Source organism: Panthera pardus, unplaced genomic scaffold, assembly GCF_024362965.1.
Source record: "Panthera pardus isolate Hobbes unplaced genomic scaffold, ASM2436296v1 HiC_scaffold_11, whole genome shotgun sequence".
NCBI classification, from domain to species: domain Eukaryota; kingdom Metazoa; phylum Chordata; class Mammalia; order Carnivora; family Felidae; genus Panthera; species Panthera pardus.
In genome coordinates this window covers 21,093,295-21,118,152 of record NW_026526666.1, presented here as the reverse complement: position 1 = coordinate 21,118,152, position 24,858 = coordinate 21,093,295, and the positions used below count along the sequence as shown (strand labels likewise).

The window sequence follows — 24,858 nt, the reverse complement described above, 5'->3', positions numbered from 1 at the left end:
GAATGTGGGTTCGATTTTATTAGTCTCCGACCAGGAGTTCGTGAGTTTTAAGGGCCTCTGTGTATTTGTTGATTTTCTTCTCCACATTCTTTTTGGCCTGTTTCCATAGCCTCATGAGCTGCTTTTTCTTCTGGTAATGGATCTTGGCTTTCTCCTTCTTCTCCTCTAGGGTGACTGTTACTGCCTTGTATATCCAGCCAACCTCATGAGCCAGGTGCCCCAAGTAAGCAAACTATTGTGTAGGCTTCAGATGCACAACCTTCAGGGCAGGAACCACCATCCACTTTTTCTTGTCATAGGGTGGTGGGATCCCAACACACACCTTGAGACAGTCCAGGGCAGACTAGCCTCCCTTGGTCTTGTGGGGCAGCATGCCTCAGACCATCCTCCCAAAGATGTGGCTGGGTGCCCTGAAGGTGTAGGGGCCATGGGATGGGCTGGTGTTCATCTGCTTGCAGAGGAAAGCCAAGTACTTCAACTTGTTTCTGTAGGAATTGCCAGAAATGATGATGCCCTCACAGCACACAACTACGACCTTCCTGCCTAGCAGCACCTGTTTGGCCACAATGGCCACCAGGTGGCCCAAGAATGCCCTTCCACCATCTGGGGTGACCACCTGAGAAGAGAGGTTCAGTTATTTTTAACAAATATTTTTGTCATTTCTTATTATCTTGTGTTTAAAGAATCCTCTTTAAATATGGTGAAGAGTAGGAACCTGAACCAGGTAAATAGACTCCTTTAAGAGATTCTTATAACAAAGCTAATTTCAGTCACCCTTGCTATGTCACAAATACGTTGCCAAGGGAGATTATGGAAGAAGGAGAGTAATCCCTTTTTATAAAATGGTTTTACCTCCGTTTTCCTCAAGTAGAGTGGCCTCCCACTATTGCTTCTCTGATTCTAGTTAATCTTCAGGAGTAATCAGTAAAAGTATTAGACATCATTAAAAGAAAGAACCAATTTTCAATCAGCTTAAAAAAATCCTTTACCTTGATTTGGTTGATTTTTCTTAATGTTCAAACAAACTGTGTTTATGTCTGCAGGAAGCACATGGTTCCATTTCAAGGAGAAGCTCTCTTCCCATTTAGGGGTTTTGAATCATTTAAGGAATCAATACCTAGTGGACCAAGCACTGATAGGCAGGTCCCACTAGGGTGCTATGGACATGAGTCATGATTGGAAATCCAAGAGGTAAAATCAGTTGGGAAGAGTTTCATTCTCAAATGAATATCATTTCTTTGGGGGGCAACTTTGGTTGGATAAAACTTTATTGACAGCTGTGCCCCACCAGTCCACAGTGCAACCAAATGGCTGTGAGAGTACTTGAGTTCATAATAACCCTGGTCTCTGATTCAATTTCAAAACCAAGTTTCTTGGCCGCTGTTTTGAAACTACGACAAAAGGTCAAATGAATCTCAGTGGTGGTCATGGAAAAATGACAACTTAAAAATGAAGCAGTGAAAACAAGCATCTTGTGGAAACTCGGAAAGCCAGTGCTTTTAGGGTAGAAGTTCCAGCCTGAGGCTTGATGGGTGAATAGGAACCCAGGAGGCATGTGGGGTTGGGGTCTGACTAACAACAACTTAGGTGCACTCATGTTCGCTGCTTCCCAAGAAAGGAGTCTTACAGCAGCTAGTTGTGAAGATTAGCAGGTAAATTTTCAGTCAGCATTATTCGTTAGTTCCTAGACAGTTTATGAACATTAATATGACATTGGAACAAAATTCTTTGAATGTTATAATGTAGAGTTTGGCAGGCCGTTATTTTAGTGGTTTAGAGTGAATTATTCAATAACTGCTTGTGTTGAACACCCACTAAGTATCAGGTGCTGTGGTACATGTGTGTACAAGGCAGCTTCTAACCTCATGGTGTTTACAGAAATGCTCTAAACCTGAATTTCTTCATCTAAGATAGTGTTAAAAAGAAATGACACGCCCCCAAATGGAGTCAACTTTTGCTAAGCCCCACCAACACTTGTGAATACCTAACCTAACTGCAGTTTTATCCTTTCCCTGGAATGGGATTTTAGACCAGGCTGGAATTTCCTGATCAGCACTATGAGGTTAATCTGTCTTCCCCTAAGGGAAGGTAAACTCACGGGAAGTAATGCAGTCTTTTAAAATTCCTTGTCTCACCTTCTTTCTGCCTATAAAATCCTTCCATTTCCAGCAACTCCTTGAAGTTTCCTTTTGTTTGCTAGATGGGATGCTGCCTGATTTATGAATTGTTGAATAAAGCCAATTAAATCTTTACATTTACTTGGTTGAATTTTGTTTTTTAACAATAGGAACCATCTTGTACAATTGAGGGTTAAATGAGGTCATGCATCTCAACTTTTTACATTGTGTGGCAAATAGCAAAGCCTCGTGTTACCTGTAGTCACAGATACAGACAGACTTATGCCTCTGAGAAGGGGTACATCAGTCAACATGAAGGCAGAACATTAGGAAAGGTGTCCTTGGGGAGTTGAGTGTTTATGTATGACCTGAAGGAAGAGGAGAAGAGAGCCAGTAGAAAGAGGAGACTTCCTCCAGATGGAGTGGAGGTATAGGGCGCAGAAGTGAGAGACAGTTGGCAGGAGTTCAGTTCTGGAGCTCCCCTGAGCTCCAGCTGGGGAGTGAGAAGAGATGAGGCTGGCTGGGTGAGGTGTGCTGGTCAACCAGCTCTGTGGATATCAGCTGATTTTCACAGTATGAATCTTCCCATTGAGGCTGCTTTCAGCTACCAGCAGTTTAGCAACGAGCACACAGAACTCCTGGATCTTAAAGCATTAGCTCTGCATCAGGTTCAAGTGATATCCAGTATGGATATCATTGCTTATCATTGCTGGGTTAAGATTTTGGATGGTTTCTAGAGCAGCAGGTTGTACTGACGGTACTCTGAGCCAGGGAAACAGAGTATCAGGTCAGAGTTTAAGAAAAATTACTCTGGCTTCAGTGAGGAGAGGGCAAGTCTGGACCAGGAAGGCCTGTAAAGTAATCCAGGCCAGAAATTAAGGTAAATTTAGTAGAGGTAGTAACAGTTGCGATGCAGGAAAAAACTGGATTTAGAAGATATTAGAACAACAGATGATTGATCAGGTGTGGAGATTTAGGAAGTGGGAGCATCCAAGGAGTAAATCTGGAATTAGGGTACACTTTGTACCAATAGTATACTTCAGTGGATGGCCATTTGGAGCAAGCTGGCCAATATTGTCTGTCAGGAGTGATAAGCATTCCTGCAACCCAATCATCTGGATCCAGAGGTTTACTCTTGACTGTATCATTATATTGTGCCCCCAAATGTCTGTAGCATACATCAGATAGAAGAAAAATTGCCTTATTAGTGACATTACAAACAAGAAAAAATGCAAAGGAAAATCTCTAAAAGAGAAAAGACTTGAATGAACACTTCATAGAGAAAGAAATATGAATGACCAATAAACATGAACAAAATGTTGATCCTTACTGACAATTAATGAAATATTTTTCACCTATTACATTTGCAAAGATATATAAAACATGAATACCATAGGATGTATAAAGTGTTGACATCTACTTCTAGTGGAATACTGTATAGCTATTAAAAGAATGAGGTAGAGAGGTACCTAGGTGGCTTAGTCAGTTAAGCATCCCACTTTAGTTCATGTCATGATCTCACAGTTTGTGAGTTCGAGCCCCGTGTTGGGCTCTGTGCTGATAGCTCAGAGCCTGGAGCCTGCTTTGGATTCTGTGTCTCCCTGTCTCTCTGCCCCTCCCTTACTTGCACTCTCTCTTTCTCTCTCAAAAATAAATCAACATTTTTTAAAAGTTAAAGAATGAAGTAGAGTTAATGTTCTGCTAGGAAAGAGTTCCTCAATATGTTAAGAAGTGAAAAAAAAAATAAAGGCTTAGAATAATAGCATTCTAAGATACTATTAAAAATAGGCAATGTATATGCAGACATGTGTTATAAATGGTCAGAAAATGAAGATAACAGAAGAAATCATCTTATGTCTAATTCTGGAGGGTGGAATTTGAGGCCTAATGGGATATAGACCATGGGGAGGAGTGGAGAGTCTTTTTTTTTTTTTTTTTTTAACATTTATTCATTTTTGAGAGTGAGAGAGACAGAGCATGAGTGGGGGAGTGGCAGGGAGAGAGGAAGACACAGAATCTGAAGCAGGCTCCAGGCTCCGAGCTGTCAGCACAGGGCCCAATGTGGGGCTCAAACTGACGGACTGCAAGATCATGACCTGAGCCGAAGTCGGACACTCAACCGACTGAGCCACTCAGGCGCCCCAAGAGTCTTTTTTAAGATATATTTTGTTATGGAAAATTTCAAACATATACAAGTAAAAAAATGATATAATGGACCATGTACTCATCACCTACGTTCAACAATTATCAATATTACTTGATTATGCTATCCTTTTGTTCTATTTGAAAAAAAATACCACTAGCATGTATTATTTTCATATTAAAAAAATCCAACGTAGTAGAAGTGATTTGCCCCAGTGACCTTACAGCCATGGGCTTGTTGCTCCAAACTTCAGTCCCCAGAACTAGGAGAAGGCTTCACGGACTGAGGAACATTAGCCACTTTGCTCTTAAATTCTGTCAGCTGTGTAGCTAGAGGGTTGGATAACTTTATCCAGATACTATAAGATGATCCTTAATTTAAAAAGCAACATCAAAGGAAGACTGTCTGCTCGGTAAGGGGGAATTTAATATGTTTACTACCCTCCGCCGACACTCCCAGTCCATGTTTTTATTAAGGAACAGCTTGATTTATCCTGCAGCTGATTTTTATCTCTGTATTAAGATTTACTTCATTTCCCAGCAGAGCCCAAAGCTAAGAAAACAGTGCCTTCCTCTTCAAGTTGGTGTGTCTTGGGTAACCAGACAGCTGCTGCCAGATGTGACCCATGGTCACAGTGGTCTGGTGGATGTCTCACAACAGAAGTTTAAGAGCGCTTAGAAACGTATAGAGATTCCCAGGCCCCACTTGGGATATAATGCCAAATTCTGAGGACTAAAAATGAGGATACCTGCTCCCTGCGTGCATCCATTCATCTACTCCACAGTCACTCATTCCGCATTCCCTATTGTGCCAGGCTCTGTGCTAGAGTTCGAGTTGTAGAGTTGAGCAACGCATGGCCTCTGACCTTCAGGAGCGAATCAAATCTGGAATCAAACTTTCAAGATTTGCTCTGTTTCCTCTGCCAGGATTACTTTCCTATCTTGTCTAACTCTTCTCACTCGTCCTTCAAAACTTAGCTACGAGTTGCCATCTCTGATGAATGCTTTCAATTTATTGTTTCCTCTTCCAGGAGCACCCTTCCTATCTTGTCCACCTACACTTACTCATCCTGCAAAACTGAGGTCACCAGTCCCCATTGCCCTGCCTGCCTCCTCAGATCCAAGCTAGTTACTTTGCTTATCAGATTGCATTATGGATTCTTACGTGTCTGCCTTCCTTTAGGGCAGGGCCTTTGATTCTCCAGTTCCTCCGCATTTTATTTAGTACATTTATTTGGTACATTTATTTAGTCATTGAATTAATTCATAAAGAGGTGCAACAACATAATTTCTCTGGGTATTATGCTACTTCGGGACTCATAAGTGCTTTCAAAGATAACTTTCTTGGTCGTTGGCCCCTCTATAGCCGATTCTCAATTTCTCTACTCTTCTAAAACACAAATCTTATCTGAGAGGGCTTAAGGCTTTGAATAACAAGAGCAGATATGTGTCTGGGGGCCCAGCTTTAAGCAGCTAACATGTACTACTTGTTCCTTTGAAATATACATTAGTGTCAATTTTAAAACCCTTGCTTGATCCGTTCTATTTTAAATACTTTAAATATGAGAAGAAATTGGAATTTACAAATATTATCATGATATCAGCATCCTGCTATGAAGACTTTGGACAGTATGAATCATTGCAGGACTTTTGTATGACTGGAGAACTCTTAAGAAAGACTAACCAACATAAGCTAGGTGAAGGATCATCATGTGTAATTCCTAGACCAGGAGACAGAGACTTAGCTTCTACTTCCTTTTGAGGCCTTGGTTTCTTCATTTGCAGAAAAAAAAAAAAAAAAAAAAAAAAAAAAAAAAAAATATATATATATATATATATATATATATATGAAAATTAAAAAAGGAATTGGTTGAGTGTTTTCAAAGGTCCTTCTTGGCTTTAAGATCTATGAGTCCATAATCCAGGAAGCAAATATTTTCAGTAAATTGAAACAAAAAGTTTAATTTTTTTAGCTGATCTCAGGATCTTTTCTTCTGTCAATAGCCATTGAAACACTGGGAAGTCTTGTAATATTCTTTTTTTGTTACTAGTCTTTTCTGTGAATTGAGACATTTACAGATAACGAGAAGGGAGGGGAAAAATGCCCAGTGGGAAATTGTCTTCAAAAGAAAATTCCAGTGTCCATTGTTTCTCTTGATTTCTTTTTGGCAAAGGTATCTTAATTCCAACTGCCATTGAATATTTTGAATTTAATCCAATGGCACAGATTCCATGCTTACTTATGACTCTCCTGCCAACAGTTCCTGCTATGGGTGGGAACCAGCCATTCTACAGCCAGTCTTAGTACCTGAGCTTCTGGGATATGCCAGGCTCAAAGTCTCCCATGACACTGCTTGTACCAGGATAATTGTGGGCACCACTGCCTTCCCAGCAATAGGAGTGCCAGAGAACTTCTTTATACTAGAGTTTGTTAAATTTCAATTCAAATTTCTGTTTAATGTTAATCATTCTGCTGAGAGGAATCAGGTACTACTGATTGATAAGTATCTTCTCAATTTAGATTTATATCAAATACCAGAGAGGAAGAGGTAAGAAACGGGCTTAACCCAAAAGAAAATGAAAACAATAACTACTAATAATTATCATGTGCTAACTATATGCTAAGTCTCTTCTCACTTATTCCTCACACAACACTATTATATGCCCCATTTTATAAATGAATAAATCGAGATTCAGAGAAGTTAGCATCTAGTCTAAGATTATGCATTGTACCAAACTGGTACTTAGACTGGTGTTCAGATCTAGAATATCTGACTCCATAGCCTGTGCATATAACCACTATGCTGTATTCCCACTTAAGAACTGTGTATGGTCTTCTGTTAAGTTTCTCAATTTCCACATATGAATGAAATCATATGATATCTTTCTCTGACTGACCACAGAGGAGGGGAAGGAAAAATAAGTTACAAGTAGAGAGGGAGGAAACCATAAGACATTCTTAAATACAGAGAACAAAATGAGGGTTAATGGGGGGTGGGGGGGGGGTTGGGAGGGTGGGGGAGATGGGTGATGGGCATTGAGGAGGGCACTTGTTGGGATGAGCACTGGGTGTTGTATGTAAGTGATGAATCATGGGAATGAATCTACTCCTGAAGCCAAGACTACACTGTATGTTAGCTAACTTGACAATAAATTGAAAAAATAAATAAAAATAAATAAATAAAATAAATTTTAAAAACCTCTGTATGGATGCAGTCAGAACTGGGAGACAGTTTTGAGCAGAATCATTGATATAAGATTTTTTAATGGATTCCAAAATGATAATAGAAGCTGATCTTCAGCATGTCTCATGAGCTAAAGTCACAAGAGATAATTTGGATAATACAGAAATAGAAGTCTTCACTAAATAAAGGATAAACTAAAGAAACATCTACTAATGCAATTAATCCAGGAGCAATTAATAAGTGTGTTAGTTATGGTAAATGATTTCAGCTGTACAACAAATGCTCCTGCTCTCAAAGGCTTTAGCACAACAGACAACTGTTTTTCTCAGTCCAGTGTGGTCAGTAGGCAGGCTCTGCTCCACACAGTTATCCAAGACAAGATCAGGACTAGTGTGAGGGGAACAGGGCACTCAGCTCAGGTGCAAAATTTGTGAGAATGCCAAAAAACTTAGAAATCACTATAAATAATATTTTAATGCAATATTTAAAAAAAAAAATCAAAACTAGTGCCAAAAATGCATGATAAAGTATCAAAATTTTAAATTAAGAGAGAATCCAACAGAGCTGGAATAAGGGTAAGGTGACTGAGACTGAGTCATGCTGGCTAATTAAAGGCAAATTTAAAAAATCCAACTAAAAGTAGATGACCTTTACTCAGGAAATGTAGATTCATACATATGAACAAAACAAAAGGACTCATTATTGCCCCCTCCCACCACTCCCACCATGCCTAGGCTCAGAGTAAAGGATAAAAAGCATCCCTAGACCAGTGCAGGGGGGGGGGGGGGGGCATTGCATTTTTTTCATTGTTCCAGGCAAGGCCACAAGGCTGTAGACTGGAATGAGCTTAGTTTTGGCAACCTTGAGATTCCAAGGAATTGGGTTTGCCCATCTGGACAGGGAGGACCAGGTCTTGTACTTAGTTGATGGTTGCCCTGGAAAAATAGCCCCAAAGAGCCTTTTGTTTAAAGAACTAAGTGAGCTAGTTGAAACTGCTTTTAATGCAAGCCCAACAGACTTCAACTAATTGAAAGCATAGTCTGCTGGTCTTAGAAACCTTTGTTACACAGTGACATATGCTGGCAGGCCTGGGACTCAAGAGAGGACACACTTGTGCAGACAGGTCCTCTCAGCAGCCACGGCCCACATGACTGTATTTCTTTTTCTTCTTGGCACTTCTCATGCTCTGACATTTTCTTATTTAGTTGTTAACTCATTTATATCTGTTCTCAGGGCAAACCCACCACATGTGAATACAGATGGTCCCTGATGTACTATGGTTGGACTTAATGATTTTTTGACTTTGTAATTGTGCCTAAAGTGATATGCACTCAAGTAGAAACTGTTGGAATTTTGACTGTTGATCTTTTCTGGGACCAGGGATCTGCTGTGTAATACTCTCTTGTGATGCTGTATAGGGGCTGCCGCAGGCTCCCGAAGAGTCACATGATCCTAAGGGTAAGTTGCGGACCCCCTTAGAATCATTCTGTACCTCCATGTAACCATTCTGCTTTTCACTTTCAGTACAGTCTTCAGTAAATTACCTGAGATAGTCAACAGTTTATTAGAAAATAGGCTCTGTGTGAGATGATTTTGTCAAACTGTAGGCTAATGTAAATGTTCTGGGCTTGTTTGAGATTGCTATGATGTTCGGTAGGATAGGGATATTGAATGCATTTCACCTTATGCTATTCTCAACTTACAATGGATTTATAGGGCCATAGCCCAATTCTAAGTCAAAGAAGAGCTGTACTAAGGGATCAGTGACCTTGTATTTCTTGTTTGTCACCTGGCACATAACAGGTGCTCAATAAATATTGAAATGAATAAGTAAGTTAGAACCAATCTGTTGGTTCTGCCTGAACTCCTTTTTCTTCACGAAATTCTACCACAGTGATTAGCACAGAACATACACTCAATACATGGCCACCATAATTACTGTTATTGTGGGGCTACAAATTGCCCTCATAAGGAAGGATAATGATAGTACCACATTCAGGCCTCTGATACAATAAAAGAAACCTGTTTATTTAATTTAATTTATTTTTATTTTTTTTTTTGGGAGAAAAAGGACTTTATTAAAAATATGAGGCATTCCCTCAGACTCAGGGGAGAGCTAGACAATGAGGTTCAATCCTAAACTTTCAGAAATAATACCCTAAATTACTCCACAAATCAGTGCGATTAAAAAAAAAAAACCTGCCAACGTCAAGCTTCAGATACTCCAGTTTGTGTCTCTGTCTTCTGAGAATCAGGAACACAACTTTATTGCATCCAGCATTGTCCGCCATTCCAAGGCCAAAATTCTGTGGGAATCATGCAGCCATTTAATTATGGCAATCCCAGCTGATGCCAGCTTTACCATAATGTTGATCACTTCTGTGTGATCACTTATGTCTGACTGGAGGAGCTAGATCATTTTATTACACCCTAGCTGGGAAGAGAAGCTGGAAAATGAGTTGTCTGACTTTTACCAGGGAAGGCAGCACTCAAAAGTCCCCCCAAAAAGCAGAGGGCTTCAAAAAATGCTGGAAAGCAGGAAAACATAATAAATGACCACTATAAATACAACTTGATATCTATAATATGGTCTTTTACTTAAAGCAGACTTTCAGTTAAAATAGTCATTTCAGCCAACTAGCTAATGAATTCAAACAAGGAAGAAACTCTCTATACTTCCATCTAAGGCCAATTCTTCGTGTCTACTATATCCATCTTCTCTCATTTCCTCAAGAGCATTGCTCCAAAAGGACATTAGGGGTTTTATTTCTAATTTTTTTCTAAAATTTTTTTCTAATTTGTATCTTATTTCTACCACTTTTTTTTTTTCAATATATGAAATTTGTCAAATTGGTTTCCATACAACACCCAGTGCTCATCCCAAAAGGTGCCCTCCTCAAAACCCATCACCCACCCCCCATCAACCCTCAGTTTGTTCTCAGTTTTTAACAGTCTCTTATGCTTTGGCTCTCTCCCACTCTAACCTCTTTTTTTTTTCCTTCCCCTCCCCCATGGGTTTCTCTTAAGTTTCTCAGGATCCACCTAAGAGTGAAAACATATGGTATCTGTCTTTCTCTGTATGGCTTATTTCACTTAGCATAACACTCTCCAGTTCCATCCACGTTGCTACAAAGGGCCATATTTCATTCTTTCTCATTGCCACGTAGTACTCCATTGTGTATATAAACCACAATTTCTTTATCCATTCATCAGTTGATGGACATTTAGGCTCTTTCCATAATTTGGCTATTGTTGAGAGTGCTGCTATAAACATTGGGGTACAAGTGCCCCTATGCATCAGTACTCCTGTATCCCTTGGGTAAATTCCTAGCAGTGCTATTGCTGGGTCATAGGGTAGGTCTATTTTTAATTTCTTGAGGAACCTCCACACTGTTTTCCAGAGCGGCTGCACCAATTTGCATTCCCACCAACAGTGCAAGAGGGTTCCCGTTTCTCCACATCCTCGCCAGCATCTATAGTCTCCTGATTTGTTCATTTTGGCCACTCTGACTGGCGTGAGGTGATATCTGAGTGTGGTTTTGATTTGTATTTCCCTGATGAGGAGTGACGTTGAGCATCTTTTCATGTGCCTGTTGGCCATATGGATGTCTTCTTTAGAGAAGTGTCTATTCATGTTTTCTGCCCATTTCTTCACTGGGTTATTTGTTTTTCGAGTATGGAGTTTGGTGAGCTCTTTATAGATTTTGGATACTAGCCCTTTGTCCGATATGTCATTTGCAAATATCTTTTCCCATTCCATTGGTTGCCTTTTAGTTTTGTTGGTTGTTTCCTTTGCTGTGCAGAAGCTTTTTATCTTCATAAGGTCCCAGTAGTTCATTTTTGCTTTTAATTCCCTTGCCTTTGGGGATGTGTCGAGTAAGAGATTGCTACGGCTGAGGTCAGAGAGGTCGTTTCCTGCTTTCTCCTCTAGGGTTTTGATGGTTTCCTGTCTCACATTCAGGTCCTTTATCCATTTTGAGTTTATTTTTGTGAATGGTGTGAGAAAGTGGTCTAGTTTCAACCTTCTGCATGTTGCTGTCCAGTTCTCCCAGCACCATTTGTTAAAGAGACTGTCTTTTTTCCATTGGATGTTCTTTCCTGCTTTGTCAAAGATGAGTTGGCCATACGTTTGTGGGTCTAGTTCTGGGATTTCTATTCTATTCCATTGGTCTATGTGTCTGTTTTTGTGCCAATACCATGCTGTCTTGATGATGACAGCTTTGTAGTAGAGGCTAAAGTCTGGGATTGTGATGCCTCCTGCTTTGGTCTTCTTCTTCAAAATTACTTTGGCTATTCGGGGCCTTTTGTGGTTCCATATGAATTTTAGGATTGCTTGTTCTAGTTTTGAGAAGAATGCTGGTGCAATTTTGATTGGGATTGCACTGAATGTAAGAAACCCTGTTTAGATTATACCAAGTTTTGATGTATACTAACTCCACATCAATAAACTCTTATATTTCAAAGCCAACACATTTTCTAAGACTATATGATTCTTGATGGATAATGGACATGGAAAGAGTTCTAGAAAAGTGGCCTTGGGATGGCAGCTTTTGTGAATGTTAAGTACACCACATTAATGGATCATTAGACACACTGACGTGGTCATGCACACACATGCACACATATACATACATAGGAAGGTAGATAGGCATATATGTAGATATACAGGTAAACCATAGATAGATGTATGTAATGTTCCTGACACATAGCACTCAACACACAACATTAGCACTCACAGCAGAGTTCTTGCCCATCGATTTCTACATCATCAAGCAGCACTTATCAGGTAAATGGCTCAGAGTAATTTATGACTCAAGTTCAGATAGCCACCACTGATTCAATATTTTAATGACATATATTAAAATCCATGTATTTCCAAATGAAAACCATATTGAGATACCATCTCACACCAGTCAGAGTGGCTAAAATTAACAACTCAGGAAACTACAGATGCTGGTGAGGATGTGGAGAAACGCGAAACCTCTTGCACTGCTGGTGGGAATGCAAACTGGTGCAGCCGTTCTGGAAAACAGTGTGGAGGTTCCTCAAAAAATTAAAAATAAAACTACCCTACAACCCAGCAATTGCATTACTAGGAATTTATCCAAGGGATACAGGAGTGCTGATGCATAGGGACACATGTATCCCAATGTTTATAGCAGCACTTTCAACAATAGTCAAATTATGGAAAGAGCCTAAATGTCTATCAACTGATGAATGGATAAAGATGTGGTTTATATATAAAACGGAATACTACTTAGCAATGAGAAAGAATGAAATCCTGCCATTTGCAACAATGTAGATGGAATTGGAGGGTATTATGCTAAGTGAAATAAGTCAGTCAGAGAAAGACAGGTACCACATGTTTTCACTTCGATCTGGAACTTGAGAAACTTAACAGAAGACTACGGGGGAAGGGAAGGGAAAAAAATAGTTTCAAACAGAGAGGGAGGCAAAACATAAGAGACTCTTAAATACAGAGAACAAACTGAGGGTTGATGGGAGGATGGGGGAGAGGGGGAAATGGGTGATGGGCGTTGAGGAGGGCACTTGTTGGGATGAGCACTGGGTGTTGTATGTAAGTGATGAATCATAGGAATCTACCCCCAAAACTGAGAGCACACTGTACACACTGTATGTTACCTAACTTGACAATAAATTATATTAAAAAATAAATAAAACCCATGTATTTCTCCAAACTATGTACACTTTTAGATATTGGGTCATGTTACTCTGGCCACAGCAATACTTATCAGATATTATGATCAATTTCTACAGACCCACAATAAATTCATATTGTATTGATTCTGAGCCAACTCTACATTCTACCATTCTCCACATCTTAATATTTTAACATTCCTTACATTTTAACATCTCTGAAATCAAGATGTCTTATAATCAACACTTTATAAGTATAGTTATTTTTTTCCTTAAATGCTGCTATTAAAAGTGTTGTGTCTTTCCATCAAAGGCAACTGAGAATCAAGGAAATGTGGTATTTATAAGAAATATAACAGGCAGGTTTAAATTAAGAATTCGTATAAAATGATAACAAAAAGCAGTGAAATCTCAGGAGGTAAATGAGCAAAGGACATGAATCTTTTATCCACCTAAGGAAAATGTTTCTAGCCAGTACATATAAACAACCTTACTAGAACTCAAATAAATGCAAATTAAAACAAAAAGGACACTGCATTTATTTTTTTTTCAGATTAGCACAGAATAAATTTTTAAAACTCCAGTGCTATTTAGATGAGATAAAATGGGCACCCATATCAAATGTTGGTGGGTAAATTGGTTCAGAATATCTGAAAAGCAATTTGGCTGTATGTATTAAAATTCTTACAGTGGTCATACCCTATTTATTCTTCCAGGCATGTATTACAAGTGAGTAATCAGAAATAGGTCAAAATATTATTCACAAAGAACAATAAGTAGAAAAAAAGTTAAGATTCTAAATTTACATACTATATTTCAGTTACATAAGAACTCAGAAAAAAATGATTATAATAAAATATTCTAAGATATTAATGAGTGATTTTATTTCTGCTCCTTTAGACTTCATGTACTTTATAAATAAAATGTTCATTATTTTAATAACCAGAAAAAGATTTAAAAACTGAAAGGGAAAAAAATGACCACAGGATATTCTTTAAAACATTTTTTAATGTTTATTTATTTTTGAGAGAGAGAGAGACAGAGACAGAGCACGAGTCGGGGAGAGGCAGAGAGAGGGAGACAGAATCTGAAGCAGGCTCCAGGCTCTGAGCTGTCAGCACAGAGCCCTATGCAGGGCTCAAACTCAGGAACTACGAAATCATGACCTGAGCCAAAGTCGGACTCTTAACCGACTGAGCCACCCAGGCGCCCCAACCACAGGATATTTTGATAGAATTTCTATTTCTTCCCAAAGGAAGAGAAGGAAAATCGCTTACCATGAAGTTTGTCCTTACATGAGACTGACACGGCAAAAATTGTGTGTGGGGGCTTTTACATATTTGTGTGGCATGATGCACAAGATAAAACATTTCAAGTTTGTTAGATTTAGATGACACAAAAGCCTTGACCTTTGAATTTTAAATTTTGGGACAAATTGTTTTCGAGTTTGTTATTACTATTATTTGACACCCTTGGAAAACACCGGCGCCTCATTGGTTAAACTTACTCTGTTAAGCACCGTCTTCCTGGATGAGGAAGTTTTCAGTGTCCTTGCTAAAGACGGTATTAGTCAGCTATTTATTATCTCTTCCAAATAATAGTCGGATATAGTTCTCATCATATAAATATTTATTTATACCAAAACCCAACAGAGACTATATGCTGCTAATTACCAGTTGTGTTTTAAGAACATTGCAAGATTTCCTTTCAGTAGGAATCCAGTTCAATGCTGTGTCCAATTCAATGCTGCCTGTACATGGAACAGTGTCTCCCAGAGGACTTTGGCTTTTTCTTTTTCTCCCCATCATTTGGCCTCATCTCCAACCTTGAAATTTTGTTTCTGCTTATAGATTCGTTAAAAAACAACAAAATATAGCATGCCTTGACTTATGCCTTTGATATCAGAATGAAAGCAACTGGTTAAAATTGATAGTAAATTTACACACTATATTTCTTCTACATTTCAGTAACTTCCTTGTTGTATTTATTGTTTCATGTATTTACACTTTTGGGATTTTATTTGGGTATGCTGATATAATGGATATCAGGCCCTCAAGTATCTTTCAGGCTAGTTAGGGGTGGTTGGGTTTGTGGGGCAGATATATTATCAGCATTTACAGGTTTCCTCCACCATCTGAAAGTAGAGTGCTCCTGTAGAACTTTTGGTGAGCTGAAATGGCTCAAAGAAGCAATTATCATTAGTTTATATGGAAAACTTTTTGAGCTTTCTCACACTCCAAAATAACTTCTCTTGGGCTTTTCTGATACCGTAGGTCACATCTTGCTAACGGATGAACAAAATTAATTGAGATAAAGCACAAATGCTCACAGACACCTTTCAAAGCTCTGATGGCTTGATGCTGACACGCTGAGTGTAGTTCCCGGGGAAGGAGCTCGGTGGTGCCACTCACTATAAGGGTTCACTGCTGACCAACCAACCAACCCCTGCATGCTATTTTTCCTTTTCACCTTTTTTTCATAAAAGCAAAAGTCCTCTTAGGATTTCTTTTGGTTAGTGAAAACAGGCACTAATGTAGTTCTTCAGTATAAGCAAAGTAGTGTAATGTGAACTTTCAAAAAGTGGGGGATATCTCTATAGTTTAAGGTGATGAGTACCGTCCATTCTTTCCTCTAATACAAGTTTATAGAGTGTGTGTCCTTAGCCAGAGAGAGTTCTGGACTTTGGGATATAGTGAGATGCAAGGCATCTGCTCCCTGAATAGAAGAATAATTGGATACTCTGAGAGCCAGAAGAGAGGGGGCTTCCATTAATTGTCCATTTCACAATAATCTCTGTTTCTTTTCCCCTGTCCCCATATTCTTATTCCCAAACTCTAGCCAAGTGGGTTCCTCCTTCAGTAGGTCTAGGGTGAGAACTAGAACTTGTTAAAACTCTCCTTGATAATTCTGATAAATGGTCAAGTTTGGGAACCACCATGTGCCTAAACAGCAGTAATGATCTCATGTGAAAGTAGGAGAAATTGTCAAAAAGCAGCAGGAAGTGTTTCTTTGAATCATCTTTCTTCATAACATCTTGCTACTGTTAGAATTTTGGTTTAGAATATAAAATCGTCGGGGCGCCTGTGTGGCTCAGTCAGTTGAGTGTCCAACTTCAGCTCAGGTCATGATCTCGTGGTCTGTGAGTTCAAGCCCTGCGTCGGGCTCTGTGCTGACAGCTCAGAGCCTGGAGCCTGCTTTGGATTCTGTGTCTCCATCTCTCTCTGCCCCTCCCCCGCTCATGCTCTGTCTCTCTCTGTCAAATATAAATAAACATTAAAAAAAAATATATAAAATCGTCAGTGGTACTGTCTCTAACTCTGGTCAACTATATAGGTAAGACTCTTCTGTCGTTCTTCTGGATGATTCTTGGCTTTCATAAATCAGTGAATTAATACAAAGCTGAAGTTACTTCTTTTGTTCTCATGTGAAATTATCTCCTTATGGAAATAATGCTGTAATCTGTTTCTTACTGTTCATCTGGTTGGTGCAAGCCTGTGTAAGGGGGGAGAGAGAGAGAGAGAGAGAGAGAGAGAGGGAAAGAGAGAGAGAGAAACTCTTCTCTTTAATAGCTTCACAAATGTGCTGTGGTTTCTTGACTCTGGACCCTTGCACATGCTATTCATATTCCCATTCATTGGCTCGTTCATTTTCAGGTATCGGTGTGGAAAAACAATTTTTATGCGTACACAGTATCAAAAGATGTAATCCAGGCATCCTATCATAGAAAGCTATTGGCGATGGGTAAAATAAGAAAGAGGATGACAAGACTTTGGAAACAGCTAGCTAAGGAATAACAACCAAGGAAGGAAGTCCCTGAATGATGCTGTGCTGAGGATACACAAATCTAGAAGGAAGAACTCTAGGGGAAAGAAAGAAAAAAGAGCTCTCAAAAAATAAATAGACAGACATTTGAGAGATTAGATGGGTAATTAGTCACATAGAAAACTTTGCAAATGAAAAAAGATAGCAAAACAGAAGGTTGTTGATAAACAAAAATGTAATTCTTATATACTCTGGCTTAGCAGTGAATAATGTTCACATCATCAATGTAATATGACTCTTTAATTATTTCTTTTACCACAAATTGTCATGTGACTTTATTGGGATGAGGAGAGAACTGAGTGTTTGAGCAATGGTGGTGGAAGGGCATTCAATCCTCTACCAAAGCAAACACCAAAAAGGAAGATACAAATCTGATAAATCAAAAAATAATACACATATTGAAAAGTAATATGGGAAAAGGTACCAGTAGAAATGGCTATAGGAATTCAAAGTGGTTGCCTAAGTCAAGGTAGGGTGGGAGATAGGGAATGTGCACAGGGGACTGTGCTGTTGTTGTTTCTGTGAAAGTACTTTAAACATTTAGAAAATTTGTGTCATTGTTTGAAAAGTACATATATTGCTTTGATTAAAAAAAAATATGTATATATTAAGTAACTACCATGGGCCTGGCAAAGTATTTAACTGTGCTCATGATTTAAGAAAAGTTCTAAAACATGATTCTGACACTCTGAGACACTAAGTCACTTGGGAGTACATAAGCTAATGCCCATATATAAAAAACTTTTAAAGAAAAAGGTATGACTAAATATGAGAAGAGACACAAGGAGTTTGGTATTCAAATTACATGCACCTTAATGTTTGTGAAAGTGTGTAAAGCAAAAAGTGCTGTGGAACTTATAATTTTTCTCTTAGTCTAAGGGCAGTGAGAATGAATCACTCTACCAGCTCCTTCCTAAGGGTTTACAAATTTGGCCCCATTGAAGCCTCCCTGAAAGCAGGACTGTATTGAAGCACTAGCTAAGCTCTGCATTGCTACTGTCATCGCTGCTTTTGCAGTCTTCAATCTTAGCTCCACTAAAAAAGAAAAAAAAAAGGTCTTAATCACACTTTTTTCTTAGAAGATGAACATTGGGTTCCTCTTCCCTTTTGCCCAATAACTGTCTGAAAGGAAGCTGCAGGGACGACTGAAGAAGGACAAGCAAATAAGAAAATCAAAACAAAGGCAATTTCGCCAATGTATGTCTTGCCATTGTTGCATGTTTTACTTGGACATCCTTTCACTTCCTCTGTGCCCTTTGCGACAGAAATATTTGTTAGGAAGGTTAGAATCACTGAAGAAGTTTTTATGTTTGCATGTTCCTTGGGCAAAAGATTTGTCTTGTGGTCCTCTGAAAAGTGTTAAATTACAGCTGACATTTAAGCCGACTCAGATGAGAAGGTGTCAAATGTACTTGAATTAGAGAGAAAGAAGAAATCTCTGGAGGAAAGGTATAGCTCACAGATCCACTATGGTGTACATTCTGGAAGTTTTTTCTCAAAGTTAACAAAGCCAACTCTCTCAGGCTTTGAAGGCTGAGAACTATTTACCTTTTTAGACTAGTAGATTTTGAAGATAATAAATCTTTATTAAATAGATCTTGGAAAAATAAGACAAATATCCAGAAGAAAGTAACCAATTCTTATCACATTGTATAGAGTAGATTACTGTTAATTTGTTAAGTGATTTACATATATATGTATATATATATCATATTTATGTGAAAAAGAAGTGTCATATTGTGTGCATATGGTTTGCTATCATGCTTTTCTTCCACTAACAATCTGGTCCACTTTTTTTTTGGTGCTGGATTAGGTTGCCAAGAGTTTGGGGGTACATTTCCAGGCCTGCAGGGAATAATGCAAAGCCTTCACGATACCCAGTTGCTTTCTATCTGGACCTCAAAACCTGTGGGATTCAGTCTCCACTAGAGTTAAAGGTCAACTTGGAGACAAATTATTATATTGCCTAGTCGTCCAATTAAAATAGAGAATACATATGTTAAAAAATGAGATGTTTTCTCTTTATATGTGACCTCATCCTGGAAGGGTTTATGCCAGGTAAACATTAGATATTTGATATTTTTATCCAGAGCTAAGTATCTTCATGAAGAATTTTAAATATTTTTTATTGTGGGGATTTGTATAGATATAGATATACCTATATATCTATATATATCACAAAATTTGCTCTTTTAACCATTTTTAAGTGTACAGTCTGTAGCATTAAGTATATTTATACTGTTGTGCAAACATCGCCACTATCCTTCTCCAGAACTTTTTCATCTTCCCCCAAACTCTGCAACCAGAAAAAACAACTCCCATTCCTTCTCCCCACAGCCCTAGCACCCACTGGTCTACTTGTTGTCTCATGATTTGACTGCTCTAGGTACTGTAGGTATAAGGGGAATCATACAACATTTGTTCTTATGTGACTGGCATATGCAGGGCTTTGCATATACTGAGTGGCGATTAGCACCAAGCCCTTCCTCTAAGCAAATGTTGAGCAAATACGAGAAAATATCAGTTTGTAGGAGAGGCAAGTAATTAGCCTACTCAGATTTTCCACATGTCTTAGTCTGGCTCTGAGTTCAGGCCACCAACTTTTCTTACTATTTCTGGACTATTACATTTAATTCCAAATGTTCCTTCTGCCATTTATCCTCCTCACTGCTGCTGGGGTGATCTTTCTGAAGCACGACTCTGGTCATGTTATCTTTGCTTTAAAGCTCTGAGGCTGCTCGTCGCCTAGGGTAGATGTTCTTAGAATGGATCTGGCTCCCCAGCCACTTGGAAGACAGCAGGAGAGAAAGATCACTTAAATGGTGCAGGCGATGATGTCACCATTCCAAATCATGAGTTCATGGCAGAGAATGAGGATATTGTGGACGATGTGAATCACATATGCCTAGCTGTTTCTCATCTCTGAGCCTTTTTGCTCAGACTGTCCCTTCTTCCATAAGAAGAGTTATTCCAGAAGAATATTCTCATCTTGCTAGTCTCAGCTCAAGGGTTATCCTTTCCTATGAAATCTTCCCTGACAGGCCCCTCACCCCTCACTATCTGTTCCTTTCTGCCTTCGCTCCCTCTCCAGATCCAGGTAGTAGTTAAGAGGTAGAATAGTTTTTCCACTATTTAATCAGGGTCCCATGACAGCGTGAGAATAGTTACTATAATAGTGGCATTTTAAAGGAGGCCACATGCTCTGGTTACAATGAGGGCATTTTGCAGCTGCATGATACTCCATGCCTTATGCACAGGGACATTGTTGGTGATTGCTCCCTACTGGACCCAGGGACTGTGGGGTACGGAGGATGGGGAACAGGCTCATCTGGTGGGCTAAACACAAGGGTTCGAATGTGTCCTTTGGGCAGAGGAATGCCCATTTATCTTTTCCTCTTTCTGAATCCCCTTCTTCATTTGGGTGCTATCAATCATTCTCTGGTTAGGAGAAATAACTTAAATGTCTTACAGTGAGTTTACCTTGTGACTGGAGCAAAACAGAGGAAGACTATTCTTGCACAGGAAGTCTGTTTGCCATTAAAAATGTGACCCAAGGACTTATCTCACCTCAAAGTGGTTGGTTTGAAGTTTGTAGCCAAAACAGGTATTGAAAAAATAGTTTTGAAGTACCTCACCACCTGGTGCCGTTGCTAGTGTTAATTAACTGTGTCAGGCCAGCAGGCCTGGATCAGCAGCTCTTGGGATTGAAGGGGAATGCCATGACTAACGTAGTTTTGGGATGCCCTGGTTTAATTCCACTAAACAGTCCATATAACACTATGGCTTTCTTGAGGATTTCTCACCAAAGCTACAATAATGCCTCTGTATGGTCTTTGCTCACTTTGGGTTCTACCACTAGCTTTGGCCTTCTAGGCATAGTCCTTTGTTATTAAGCAAATAACCATGCAGCTTACACATAGATCTAGTCCTGTGGTCCACTACTGAAAAGAGATGTTTACTCTCCTGGTTGAGTTGAGGGTTTCTGCTCTGTTTGTTTGTTCTCTCTCTCTCTCTCTCTCTCTCTCTTTTGGTGGAAGTGGTCAGATGCAGATAGCATGGACAAATGGTTCGTCTTTTAAAAAAAATATTTTTTAAATAGTAGTTTTAGGTTCACAATAAAATTGAAAGGAAGGTTCTCAGGGTTTCCGTGTCTCTACTTACATTGTCCATCTGTTTTTGCATGCTGTCTACTTTATCTGTGAGACCCTTTAGCCTGTTACTCATAGTTGTTTCAAATTTCTGGTCTGTTAATTCCAACATCCCTGCATATCTGAATCTGATCTGGAAGCTTGCTCTGTCTCTTCAAATTGTGATTTTGACTTCTGGTATGCCTTGGAGTTTCTTTTCCTTGATCACCAGACATGAAATACCAGGTAAAAGGAACATCTGCAAATTGGCCTTTAGTAATGTGGTGGTGAGGTGCAGGGGGGAGGGGAGTCATCCTATGACCAGGCCTTAGTCTTTCAGTAAGCCTGTGCCTCAGGACTGTGAACTTCACAAATGACCCTCAGTTTTTTTATCCTCCCCCCCTTTAGGTGGGACAAGATGAGTAGGGTGGGCTGGGATTGAGTATTTGCCTTCATCTGCATGCAAGGCTAGAGCCTTTTTTCAGGTCAGTTAGCCTCTGATAATACCCCAGCAGGTTGGGCTTTGGTTAACTAGTTTGCCCTGAATGCAAGCCTTGTTAAGAACAAAGTACTCTGGCATATTTCAAAATTGTTCCTTTTCTCACCCACCTCCTCTGCCTGAAGCAGAAGGGAATTTTTACTATCAGAACCTGACCGAGCTCCTGGAGGTAAATTTTACAGCATTGTGGGAGGCCCCCACAGTTGGGTCTCTCTGGAGTTCTTAATACTGAACCTCCAGCAATTCATCACTTGTAATTCTGGTTTTCCCACCCTGGTCCAGGTTCCCACAGTGGTTTCCACTGGTGAGTTTGATCTGGTAAGCCAGGACTCCCTGTGTTTGATGGTCTGTCCTTCCAATCTTGGAGGGTACAGTCAGCTCTATGTTCTCCTCTCTTTTATGGGTCCAAAAGGAGTTGTTGATTTCTCAGTCCGTTTGGCTTTCAACTTGTTGGGATAGAGTGGCAACTTCCAAGCTCCTTATATACACAATTAGAAACAGGAATCCCGGCCCCCGAGTGGTTCTTTATTTCTACAGAGAAGTTCTCTGGACCTCACAGAATAAATTCTTACATTGGCAAAATTTCCTTCACCTCTTTTCCTACCATAGGCAAATTCATTCAGTCACCATTTCCTGAACATTTGTACCAAGGGAATGGGAAACCCATATGGGTATGTGCACTCTCTCTTCCCCCAACTCATACCCTTGAAAAACAGCACAACTGGATCACAGCACTCCTTTCCTTGAAGGCTTGGGATCCTCAACACAGAGCTCCCCGTCACTACCAGGAGACTGTAGTGAACAAACAGGTTAAAACCTTTGTGCTGTCCATGGTCCTCTACAGGCCCAACACAGTATACAATGGAGAACAGCACACAGTCTTTGTGATCAAGGCCGTCTGCACTGCAGTGGATAAAATGAATTTAATATCCCCTTACTTCCATCCTACTCCTACTGCACTTTCTGTTTTTGAGAAATCCATAATGTGGATAACTTTTTACTTTTATAGTTAGAGGTAAAAAAGCTAAGACCTTTTTTTATTCTCAAGTCTTCCCTTCTGCTAAAAGGTCTGAGATTGAAAGGTGTTATTTAATTATAAAATCTCACAGTTAGTGTTTTTCCCTTAATTCTGGTTTAATTACTCCTGGTCTAAACAATAGCAGAGCTGAAGCCTTCAGTGGGAAAAGATTTAAATTTCCTCTTTGTGGCTGGTAAAATAAATGGCCCAGCTAACGCCGAAAGGGATTTTTTTTCCTTCACTGACAGGTAGCCACAAAATTTCCTTTCTCAAAATCCTCAGCTAGTAAATGGTACACAAGTTGGCAAGTGAGAAGGCAATTGTCCACTCTCTTGCCCTGCAGTCCTGGGAGTGAAAGTCAATTGCCCTCAGCTCTGAGATTTCATAGGCCAGTGAGGACCCTTAGCTTTTTCAGCCCAAATCTGCTCCTTTTTCTCTCCACAGATGCCTTGATGAGGTGAATGAATTTCTCAGTAAACTGTTAGAGATGAAGCTTGAAAAACAAGCGATCCCAGAACAAAAGCTTTTATTTTTTACTCTGAGGTGTAAACAATGGAAAACAGATCGGTAGCCAGAGCAACGAGGAAACAGGAGAAAGCGAGCCAGTAAGGGGAAGGGGAGGTAGGGACTTCTCAGCAAGATTCTGAACTATGGAATGGGGCTGGGGGGAAGGGGAAAGAACTCATGTGGCTCCCGATTTTAATTAAGTTTTGCCTTTCACAAACACCAAGAAAAGACACTTGGCAAGTGCCTTGGGCATCTTCCGAGCAATTCCAACACCCAGACTCTTCTTATCTTCTTGTTTCCGCTGCACACAGATTGTTCTTTCCTGCCTAGAAAGGGAGCAGATTCCTGGAGGCTCTTGATAAACCAGGAAAGAATAGAGTCTGGGTGATTCAGCTGGTTCCACCTTTGCTCAGAAAGACCATTCCTTTGTCTGAGCATCTGGTTCCACTCTCTGCTTTCTGAGGAAACCTTGTGTATAGGAGAAGAAAACATCCCATACATTTCTTCTGAAATAGAGCACCGTGTGGAAAAGTTGACGGTATAAGGGCTTTCTCTGCCGGTCCTGGCTGCCCTTGTCAGAGGACTCAGAGAGCTGGATGCCATCACTGCATTTATGACTCCGCAGTTTCTCTCACGCTCAGAGGTACAATGAAAGCTGGCTGCTTCTCTAATTACTTCCTTATGCCCTCCACACCTCTTCAATGATTGAGGGACCATTTCCTATTCTGGTTTTAACTCACTTGAGAGTGCTTTTCACTATTTGGTTAGAATAGTGAATGTTTTTTTATGTATATCTTTCTTTGCAAATATAGTGTTGTTTTTTAACATTGGTGTCTGGAAGATATGAGTTCAACCATAGCCTCTATACTTTTTTAACTGGATGACCCTTGTCTAGTTCATGGCTCCTCTGAATTACAGTGCCATTGTTTCTACAGTAGAGGTATCAATACCTAACTCTTTGGGTGGTGAAAAATAATGGGAACATATGTGTGTTCAGTGTGCATACATGACAGTATTATTTCGTTGGCATGTTCTAATTTTTAAAACAGTACAGCTACCTGGTGAGCAAATTGCTGCTATAAGGATAAGAAAAACAATAATCATAGCATATAGAACATTACAGTTTGCCAAATGCTTTACATACTTTTTTTTTTTTTTTTTAATTTGGGTTTACTAACCTGGTGAGTTTGGCAAAGTAGGTACTTTTACATCTCTACTTCAGAAATTGGGAATTGAGGATCAGGGAAGCAGATTTAAGGACACACAGCAGGTTGGCTAGGTGTTGTCCTATTGTCAAGAGGAAGGTGCTGACATTCAAAGGTAAGCCACTTATTGAAAGGAGTAAAGCCAGTAAATAGAGATTAAAAACTAGAACCCAACAGAGATGATATCAGTTGGAATTGATATCAAATCCCAGGTTCTTTTCATCATAGAAAGTTAATTTTAATTATCAGGAATTTTCTGCTTCATGTATCACTTTCTGAGAGGAGTGTGTTATTTCCAACTATTTCCAACTACTGATTGGGACTTCTTGAACTTTTGTTCGTTTTCTCAGCATTATAGAACATCCCTCCTCAACTCTTACAATATTTTTCAAAATGTGTTTTGATGTTAAAATTTCTATCCTGATTTTCTTTTGATTTATATTTGTCTTTATTTATTTTCAGCTCTCTTTATCATTGTTTAAAATAATTGTGTGACTCTTGTAAGCTACCTGCTTCTGGTCCTGGTTTTACAAACACAAATGGAGACTCTCCTCTTTGAATTTATCTATGTATTCTTA

The 24,858-nt window shown here is 39.4% G+C and overlaps 1 pseudogene; it reads right to left on the bottom strand.

The window, feature by feature from the left end:
- On the bottom strand, positions 1 to 23,792 carry LOC109271929 (60S ribosomal protein L13a-like; annotated as a pseudogene).
- Positions 23,793 to 24,858: the final 1,066 nt, after the last annotated feature.